The sequence below is a fragment of the Microtus oregoni genome, unplaced genomic scaffold, assembly GCF_018167655.1.
Source record: "Microtus oregoni isolate MIOR12 unplaced genomic scaffold, Mior012 000020F_ref0000438, whole genome shotgun sequence".
NCBI lineage: Eukaryota > Metazoa > Chordata > Mammalia > Rodentia > Cricetidae > Microtus > Microtus oregoni.
In genome coordinates this window covers 18598250-18608566 of record NW_024543079.1, presented here as the reverse complement: position 1 = coordinate 18608566, position 10317 = coordinate 18598250, and the positions used below count along the sequence as shown (strand labels likewise).

The 10317-nt window shown below is 46.9% G+C and overlaps 1 pseudogene; it reads left to right on the top strand.

Moving 5' to 3' along the window:
* The first annotated feature begins 679 nt into the window (after positions 1-679).
* Positions 680-1488, top strand: LOC121460390 (annotated as a pseudogene).
* The last annotated feature ends 8829 nt before the right edge of the window (positions 1489-10317 follow it).

Below are 10317 nucleotides of genomic sequence, written 5' to 3'. Positions count from 1 at the left end.
TGAGCCTGCTCCTTTCTGCAACTCTCTACCCATTCCGATTTTTATCATCAAGGTTCCTACCAGTTCCCTTTCCTTTCAGTCCAGCCCCAAACTGCCCAGATCCTGCATAATATAACGAGAATAACTTGGGATATTTGTCTTTGTTGGGCTAGGTTATTACATGTAATACAGTAGCCTCAAATTACCTCCATTTTCAGAAAATGACAAATTTTCATTCTTCTCCATAGGCACTGTGTGATTGTGGCCCCTAATATTGTTTATATACTCTCAGTCTTTCAGCTGGGGCATATCGCATCCCATGCATTCCTGGGTAAACCTATCTTGACACTCAACTGTGGCCTTTAACTCAGTGCCTTCCCCTCCTGGTGGGTTCCTTAGCCAAGAGTTTCAATGTTTTGCCCTTTGAAATGGGATCCTCATTTTCCTGACTCTCTTGTCTTTCCATTTCCTTTCCTACCTGCCCTGATCCTTCATTCTTCCCATCCATGGTGTTTGTCCTTGTGTTCTTGTTTTTCTGTTCCCAGGAAACATATCCTTACTGTTTCTTGGGGTGTCTTTGATGGCTAATCTTAGAATTTATAGTGATGATGAGAGTTACGAGAAGGGATTTAATTTCTCTTCTCTGCCACCTTTCCTTGCTGTTGCTACTCGTCACTTCCACCAAGAGAAGCGAGGCCCAATGACAAGAAAGTTCACCACCAGTTCCTTCGAAGGGCACACCCTGGCCAAGGATTATTATGTCATGGGCACCCTTGGTGAAGGATCCTTGGGAAAAGTCAAAGTGGCTCTCCACCTTGTGACCCAGACCCTGGTCGCCATCAAAATATTGAAAAAGGGCACAAGTACCGAACCCCTGATCAACTGTGAGATTGAGCTCCTGAAAACCTTACAGCACCCTCACATCGTCCAGCTGCTGCAGGTCATCGAGACCAAGCAGAAAACCTACCTGGTGATGGAATATGCCGCCCGGGGATCCCTGTTGAAACGTGTCACTGAATGCGGCCATCTGGAGGAGGATGAGGCACGGACTCTATTTAGGGAGCTGACTCTGGCCATCAAATATATCCACAGTCACAATATTGCCCACAGAGACATCAAGTCAGAGAACATCCTACTGGATTGGGAGGGGCACATCAAACTCAGTGACTTTGGTCTGGGAAAAAGATTCACCTCTGGGGAAAAGGTCAAGGGCTTCTGGGGCACGACTGAATATTGTGCCCCCGAGGTGTTCGGTCTCACAGAATATGAAGGGCTTCCCACTGACATCTGGAGCCTTGGAGTGGTCCTCTACCTTCTAGTGACTGGATACCTCCCATTCCGAGACACAAAGCTCTCCAAGATAAAGGCACAGATTCTATCCCGAAACTGTTGGATCCCACATCACCTCTCCCCAGAGCTTCAAGACCTACTAAAGCAATTAATGACAGTGGACCCCACACAGAGGCCCCTCATCGTGGAGGTCATGGCACATCCGTGGCTGCGCCGTGAGAAAGACTCATTGATTTCCTTGACAGAAATCCCAAAAGAACCAGACCGGGACATTGCTTTCCAAATGTTTTCAATGGGGTACAAAATTCAAGAGATCAAAGATGCCTTGAACAAAAAAGAATATACTCGTGCCATGGCAACCTATTTAATTCTTCAAAAGAAGCAGAGGCAGCACAAAAATGACCAAGATAGAGAGCAGGATGGTACGATGGCACCAAAAAAATCTCCCAACTTCCCTCTGCCTCTAAGGAGGGGGTCCAGTGTCCCTACCCTTCCCACCTTCACTTTGCCCATTCTCCCTGGACTGTCTGGAAACAAGAAGAAAGGATGCCAGGTACATAGTGAGCCTCCTACCCTTTCCTCCCCGAAGTGGGCTCTCCCGGAAAAAAACTCCCCCCAGCATGAACCTATACCTCACCTTAAGATGGCAACATTCAGAGAGATTCAGTGGACCATGGAGTCCACATCTTCATTGACAACAACATCCTCAGTGTTTGCATCTTCAGAAGTCTCAAGCTATGAAAACACCCGAGATGCAAGCATTGAGACCTCTAAGATGATGAGCACAGATACAAGCATCTCCTTCCAGGAGTACATATCCAGTGAGCAAGTCCAGGGAGACAGCACAGACAGCAAATCCTTACAAGATAGCATCCCATGCTCCAGGGAAACAGAACCTCAGGAGCACCTTGGAGACCAATGCAAGCGTGGACCAAGAGTCCCACAGAGACAGCAGGGTAGGAGGGGCCTGAAGAAGAGGATTTCCCACGCCTTATACAGCCTGTGTTGCTGCCCCCAAAATAAGAGAAAACACCTTGGCAAGATGAAAATCATGGCAGCCAATGAGGAGGGTCACAGAGACAGAGATACAGGCTAAAAGTAGGTGAGATGGAAATGGTACACTTCACCAGTTCGTTCCTCTTCCCTTAACACAGTCTTCGCATGCATGTTTAGCGGGTTGGTGACACTGTGTCTATCACCCCAGAGAGAAAATCCTGTCCTGCCCTCCCTCCTGCTAGGAGTCCTCCAAAACCTGACCTGGATGTAGACAGACAGCAGAGAACAGTGGCTGGAGGATGTGAGAGAAGGGTTGATGAGGAGAGCAAAGGGGCAGGCTGGCAGGAGGAATCAGAGTGAGGGCCCAGCCCAGAGCCAGCACAGTCAAAGGGAAGTCCTGCATGTTTGCCTAAAGAGACCCGTTTCTTGTGTCTGTTTCAAGTGCTGTTGGAGGCACTGTGCTCCCTGGAAGCTGATACTGGGGAGTGGAGAGCAGTGTGCTGAGGATGCTTGCAGGCGCAGGAGAGAGCCGGGTAAGAAGTTCAGATGGTGTGTGCCAGGGGGAAGCTGGGTCCATAGCACAGGCTGAAACTAGGAGAAAGGAATTTTTTTCTATCAGGACTGAGGAGGCCCATAGCGTCTTGCCATATTCCCACCAAGTAGAAAGACCCAGAGACCCTCAAATGTGGTTAAGGAGGAACTGGATTCCTCCACCTCCTGACCCCACTTCTAGTGCAAACTGTTTGGGTCATTCTCATCCGTTTTACCACACTGTGGGCACCTAGCATGCACAGGTCCTTGCCACCTCTGCCTCTGCTGCTGCTGCTGCTGCTGCTGCTGCTGCTGCTGCTGCTGCTGCTGCTGCTGCTGCTGCTACATTGTTATCTCCATTGCAGGCTGGGAAAGGCCAGGTGCTTCGGGTGCCAATATGTGAACATCCAAAGCCCCATGCTATGGAAACTGCAGACAACCACTAGGAACATCACTCAACATGGAATAAGCCTCATCTGCAGGGACCTGGGAAAGGGTCTGTTTTCGGAGCAAGACACCCTGAATGGAAGAGAGGCTCACAGGTGATGTTCCCTGGCTCAGGCCATCAGGGAGTGATGGTCACAGCTGAACTCTGTGATACTTACCAAACTCCTCCTTATTCCTGGCTCCTTGCTGAATGAAGCTCCTGCTGACTGACAGAGAAGTAAGGCCAGAGCCAGACTCAGTGGATGGGCTGAGGAGAACAAGAACAATGTGTTCCAATCTCGGGAGCACCCAGCACCTCACCCTGACCCCTTGTGTCTGAGGCAGCTTAAAGAACTTCCTCAGTAAGGGCAATTCCTCTCTGTCTTGGCAGGAGCCAAGGGAGGGGAAGGTGCTTCTCGAATCCCCTCCATCTGTCACCTCTATTGCTGTGTGTATGGGGCATGGAGAGTCAGTTGGTCTTTCTGTCCCTGTGGTCAGCTGGCACAGACACCACTTCTCCAGTAAGAGGACTCAGAAAGACTGCCAGCTGTGAGGGCCAGACATACGGAACACTGACAGTCACTTTAGGGGCTCTCTCTGTTTGCACGACAACAGCAGTGACATCAGCCAATACCTGCAGAACTGAAGCATTGCCAAAGCACCCAGAGAGAGAAAGCCACAAGACTGCTGACTTTGTGCCTTGTGCTTCTGGGTGAAGATCAGCCAGGCAGGATGTGTGAAGAGAGCTGGGCACCACACGGTGCCTGCAGAAGTGTGCCCAAGAGTGTTGCACACAGGAACTGGGACAAAATATCTGTATTGCAATAGTAAGATTATTATTTTCTTTACAAAATAAATCTTATTGTATATTTAAGCCAGCAGGTGCCACCACTTCATGATACATTTTCTCATCATACAATTTCCCCCTGTGACGAGAACCACTGTGATCCACAATAATCCACTAGTCTCTGTGTACAGTAGATCTCTGGCTTGTTCCCGCTACAAACTGGCTCGTTTCCATCCTAGATCAATGTCTTCCTATCACTTTAGCATCTCGCTTTAGGTTCCTCATGCAATATTTTCCTCCCCTTGTGGCTTCCTTTGCTCAGCATGTTACCCTCCTGTTTCACCCATATTGACATAAATGCAGGATCTTTCCCCTTTCTTTCTCTGAAGCAGGCTGCTGCTGTGAAGAGCAGGCTGGCTAGTAACTCACCATCCCTCTCAGGATCCTGGGTGCCATGGTGACAGGTTTTCTCATCCTGCAATTTTAGGCCTAAACCCATTCCTCTTCCTAGACATGTGGGTGTCTTGGGCAGGCACATCATGGATTCCAACCCTTACTACCACACCGGTGCTGACTCCTTGACAAATATTCACTGTGACTGGAATGTTCTCTGTGCTTCTTGTTTGCTTTACACACCTGTTGCCTTCACCACCTTAAAGAGTTGATGGTTTAAAAATGTTCATAAGAGCCCAGACTTGGATGCCAAGGTCCTTTTTCCAGTGTCTGGCTCACACCCAGTATGTGTGTCTCCCTCTGGAACAGGAGACAGGGCCTTGTCATGCACAGCCTCCAGAGTGATCGATGCAAAGGAGAGCTCTTTTTTATCCGGGGGCCACTCTCTGCACTCTCATTATGTGGGTGCAGTATGGGGGTCATGAAATAGTATGTGCATTCCCAAGAGGACAATTGTCATGGGGGTCTTGGGGGTTCACCTAGGGAAACTATGGAGTTCATTCCATGGATGGATAAATAATTGTTCATCCTAACAGAAGGTCCAGGCAGAAAAACTGAAAGTGGCAGGCAGGCAGAGAGGGGCCCCTGCTGTGAGGAATATACGATACAATAATAATCTCAAACTTCATTTGAACAGAAAAACAATCCTCTCAATTGGAGTCATGGGAGGGGCCTCAGACAGAAGTGGGAGTCCTGTCCCTCTGCCATCAAATCTTAGAGGGCCTCTGTTCATGCCAAAGATGACAATGGCCCCTGGGGACTGAACCTTCCCTAAAGGGTTCCCTGTACTACACTGCCATGTGCCATCATTGGTGTGGCCCCTTGACACAAGGCCTGACCTAAGGTCTTCATGTAGTTGGCACCGGGAATACTAGACCAATCTTGCAGGGCCTGTGGTTACTGAGCCTAAACAGCCATAAATGTGATAGTACCCAGTAAGCACTGATCTGTCTTGGGCACAAGCCCAAGGTCCAGACCCTGGCATTGTGCCTTTCCTAAGGTCAGTCAGGGGAAAGGCCCTGAATACTTTTCCCAACATAGTGGTACAATGCAATTGGTTCCTGACTATTCTGTCCTGGAAACTGCCATTTCTGTGGCCCACCTGGGTACTGGCCAATCCTGGCATCAACCTACAGCTCTGTTGTGTTACGAGCAGCAGGGCTGCGTCCCTGGCACGCGGCCGCCCGCATGGCTAGCTTTACCTGAAATAATTACACGGAAACTGTATTCTTTTAAACACTGCCTGACCCATTAGTTTCAGTTTCTTATTGGCTAGCTCTTACATATTGATCTAACCCATTTCTATTAATCTGTGTAGCCCACGAGCTGGCTTACCAGGAAAGATCTTAACCTGCGTCTGTTTGGAGTGGGAGAACCATGGCGACTCCCTGACTCAGCTTCTTTCTCCCAGCATTCCGTTCTGTTTACTCCGCCTACCTAAGGGTTGGCCTATCAAATGGGTCTAGGCAGTTTCTTTATTAATAAGAAATCACTCCCACATCATTTCCCCTTTTTCTGTTTAGACAAAAAAGAAAGGCTTTAACTTTAACATAGTAAAATTACATATAGCAAAACAGTTATCAAGCAAGAATTACAGTTACAATATTTATATCTATTTTATCTTTTATCATAACTAAGGAAAACTATAACTATCTATTCATTTTTTAACTCCATCAAAGACTCCAGAAGGATATAATACTACCTAAGTAAACAAGAAATAAGAAAACTCTAGAAATGACAGAGACATCTTGCTGCCTGGACAGTCACCCAAAGTTCTTTTGTATGGATGGGGCATCCATCTTCAGCCTTCAGGCCCATAGTATCCAGCAGACATTTCCATGAAGCAGGAAATTTCAAAGACAGTTCAGTCACTTTCTGCTGTATCCTGCAGAATGTCTCGCAGACTCTTTCATGAGTCAGGAACCCCGAAAGACCATCTCACCTTTAGGCAAGTTCAGCAGTCCTCTCTCTGCAGGTTCTCTGTGTCCGGTTTATGCAACAGTCCAGGCAAGAGCAGTTTCTTGCCCAAATGGCTATCAAACTCCATAAGGATCCTTTTTGATGCCCATCTTCCTCTCGAAGTAGATTGGTGCCGCCAGGAGCAGATATGTCTCATTGTCATGAAAAGTCCTAAGTTATTAAAACATTAAATGCCATATTCTGCAGTCTTTGAAAGATATGAAGAATGTCTATCTAACTGAAATGTATCTCTATATATCTAGAAAATCTAACTAACATGACTACAAGATTGACTATTATTGATGATTAACCATTAACCTATATTTCTTAATTATACATTACATTTTTAAATGAACTACACAATCACAATACCTTAATCAAGATCAGAAATACATATACATATAACAAAATTGACTGTAAAATCCACACCAATGCAAATTACTCATACCTATATCATTTCCCCCTTTAAATGTAAAAGAACATTTACAAACAATATTTTGGGAACATGGGCGCAGTTTTTTCTCTCCAAACTGCTTCCTGCTGAATGGGGGCGTCGTTAATTAGGTCTTTCATGGTATAACCTGTGTGCTAGTTTCATCTCAGTTGGCAGTTGAGCGAAGCAATTTTCTGAAGATGTTTACAACAACCTTTCAGGAGGGCGTGGTCTATCATACCAAATTGTAATAGAAGAAATCCACAGGGTCTGGTCCTCTGTGAAAACAAAAGAAGACCCTTTCCAAAGCATCATATCCTTAGACCCAAATTTTGAAATCGTAATACCCTTATATCCATCCTGGTTTAGCTTGGCAGCCCATGTAATGAAATGTCTCTCTGTACTTAGCTCCTTCACAGTCAAAAATTTTAAAGAAAACACAATATACATAATCCAGACTCTCTGTGAATTTTCCATTTTTACGTGGCTTATTTTTCTTTATTTATTTTAATCTCTTAACTATCTGTACTCTGTCTCTTTAAAGACTTTACCCTTTTTTTTAAGACATTTACTTTATTCTCTATATTCTTATTCTTCTCTCTCTCAAGCCTATGTACATTCATCCAACACTGTGATCCACTGAGGTCTGTTATGTCTGAATCTGTTTTATTGTGAATCTGTAATATTTTTACTATCCAGGAGCATTTCTTAAAATGTTAAGCACTTCTTAAAAACTTAAGTTGCACCATGTACAGGTAATACGGTACCACCTGTGTCCTGCCCAGTCTAAACCTTAACTGTGCTGTTATTATGGTAATTACGGTAGTTCCTGCCAACCAGCACAGTTCAGCAAGGAGCAGCTGCTCCTGCCTCAGATCCATTTGGTGCCCCTGAGCTGTGCACAGTTTCAGGCACACAGCAAGTCCTCATTGGAGCCGCACTCAGCAGTTTAATTTTGAGACTGAGCATGCAGCACAGAAACTCTTTTTATCCAAGTTACAACCAAATCTGACACGCAGAGCAGTGCGCAGTCTGAAAACACGTCTCTTCCACCATGCTCTTCCGCCTGCCTAAGCCTGATTCTGCCATCTGCCCAGGTGCAGGCGGGGAGCGCTGAGAGCACTCTCCTTCCGATCCCAAGCGGGAACACAAACATCCAGTCCCATAAAATCCATTGAAATGCTTTAAAGCCAGAGTTTGCACTGGCGGCACAGTCCCAAGAAGCCGCACTTTAAAATGACGCAGCTTTTTTTTTCTGTTGCTGTTGCCAAATCAGGAAATCTCTCTACAGCACGCCACCAACAAACAGCAAAAATCTGTGTTAAACTCTCTTTCCCTTATTTTTAAGCCTTCTCAGGGTTTTTAAGTGGGTTTAGTTGTTCACACGTCTGGGCGCCATTCTGTTGTGTTACGAGCAGCAGGGCTGCGTCCCTGGCACGCGGCCGCCCGCATGGCTAGCTTTACCTGAAATAATTACACGGAAACTGTATTCTTTTAAACACTGCCTGACCCATTAGTTTCAGTTTCTTATTGGCTAGCTCTTACATATTGATCTAACCCATTTCTATTAATCTGTGTAGCCCACGAGCTGGCTTACCAGGAAAGATCTTAACCTGCGTCTGTTTGGAGTGGGAGAACCATGGCGACTCCCTGACTCAGCTTCTTTCTCCCAGCATTCCGTTCTGTTTACTCCGCCTACCTAAGGGTTGGCCTATCAAATGGGTCTAGGCAGTTTCTTTATTAATAAGAAATCACTCCCACAATAATAATCTCAAACTTCATTTGAACAGAAAAACAATCCTCTCAATTGGAGTCATGGGAGGGGCCTCAGACAGAAGTGGGAGTCCTGTCCCTCTGCCATCAAATCTTAGAGGGCCTCTGTTCATGCCAAAGATGACAATGGCCCCTGGGGACTGAACCTTCCCTAAAGGGTTCCCTGTACTACACTGCCATGTGCCATCATTGGTGTGGCCCCTTGACACAAGGCCTGACCTAAGGTCTTCATGTAGTTGGCACCGGGAATACTAGACCAATCTTGCAGGGCCTGTGGTTACTGAGCCTAAACAGCCATAAATGTGATAGTACCCAGTAAGCACTGATCTGTCTTGGGCACAAGCCCAAGGTCCAGACCCTGGCATTGTGCCTTTCCTAAGGTCAGTCAGGGGAAAGGCCCTGAATACTTTTCCCAACATAGTGGTACAATGCAATTGGTTCCTGACTATTCTGTCCTGGAAACTGCCATTTCTGTGGCCCACCTGGGTACTGGCCAATCCTGGCATCAACCTACAGCTCCAACCCTGGGCACTGTTCATACCTTGGGGAACAGTGTTGCTGCCCGAGTAACAGCCCAGCCTTGCAATGAAACGTTCTGGGTCCTCTGGACACTGCCCTCTTAGAGGTCTCTGTTTGTGTGGCCTCTTGGCTACTGAGCTTACTAAGTGGTCAGTAGTCTGTCCTGGGGACAGGGTATCACTTCTGCCCCATGTGTAGTGGGTCTGCACAGGAGGGTGGTATGTGAGCAGACCTCTAGGACCTTGACCTGCCCTGAGATCCAGTATGTATTCAACCTTTAGGATACTAAGCAGTTGTGGGTGTGTCCTTTACTCAGCCCCAGGATGTAGGGTCAGTCCTGTAGTCTGCTTTCAGTGGCCTCCTAGATACTAGGCTTGTCCTAGTAGCAGTGTGCAGAAAATCTCCTGGGTACTGTGACTGCCCCGGTGCCTGATGGGGCTCTCAGATCTGGGCCTTGTCTAAATCAGCACACGATCAGCCCATGGCCACTTGGCTTACCCTTGGGCCTGTGTGCATGATGGCCCCTTGGGTGCTACAGACCTGATATGGAGATGCAGTACAAAAGCCCACTTGATATTTGGCATAGGAGTAAAGTATATTTGGGTCCCTGGTTACTATGTATGAACTGAGTTGAAACACTTGTCCTTTGCCTTGTTTGAAGTCAACAAAGGGTCAAACTCCTGGGCAAGCAGTTTTGCCTTGTGAGCAATGTTTAAATGTGTTCCTGGGTACCATCCCTACATTGTGAAGTAGTGTGGGCATTCCTCTGGGTACAGAGTTTAAACTGGAAGAAGCAAGGAAGTGGGCACTGGATTTGAACTGCATAGAAGCAAGAGGGCATGGGTTTGCATAGGCTTTCACAGAAACCTATGGGCATCCCCCCTAGAATTAGACACACCTCAGGGTCAACAGACTGGGTAATGACCTTCGAGGAGGTCAGCATCTACACAACCTTCTGAGTCTTAGTCTCGGCCTGGTTACACCCTAGTAGTGACTGCCTGGGCTATGTGCCTGCCCAGAAGTGAGGGAGTGGTGGTCTCCTCATATACTGAGTGTGTGGGTTAGTTTTCGTCAGTTGACACAGACTGGCATTACGTAGTAATAGAGAGGGAACATCTATTAAAGAGTTGCATCCATCAGTCTGGCCCGTGAGAACATCTGTGGGGCACAG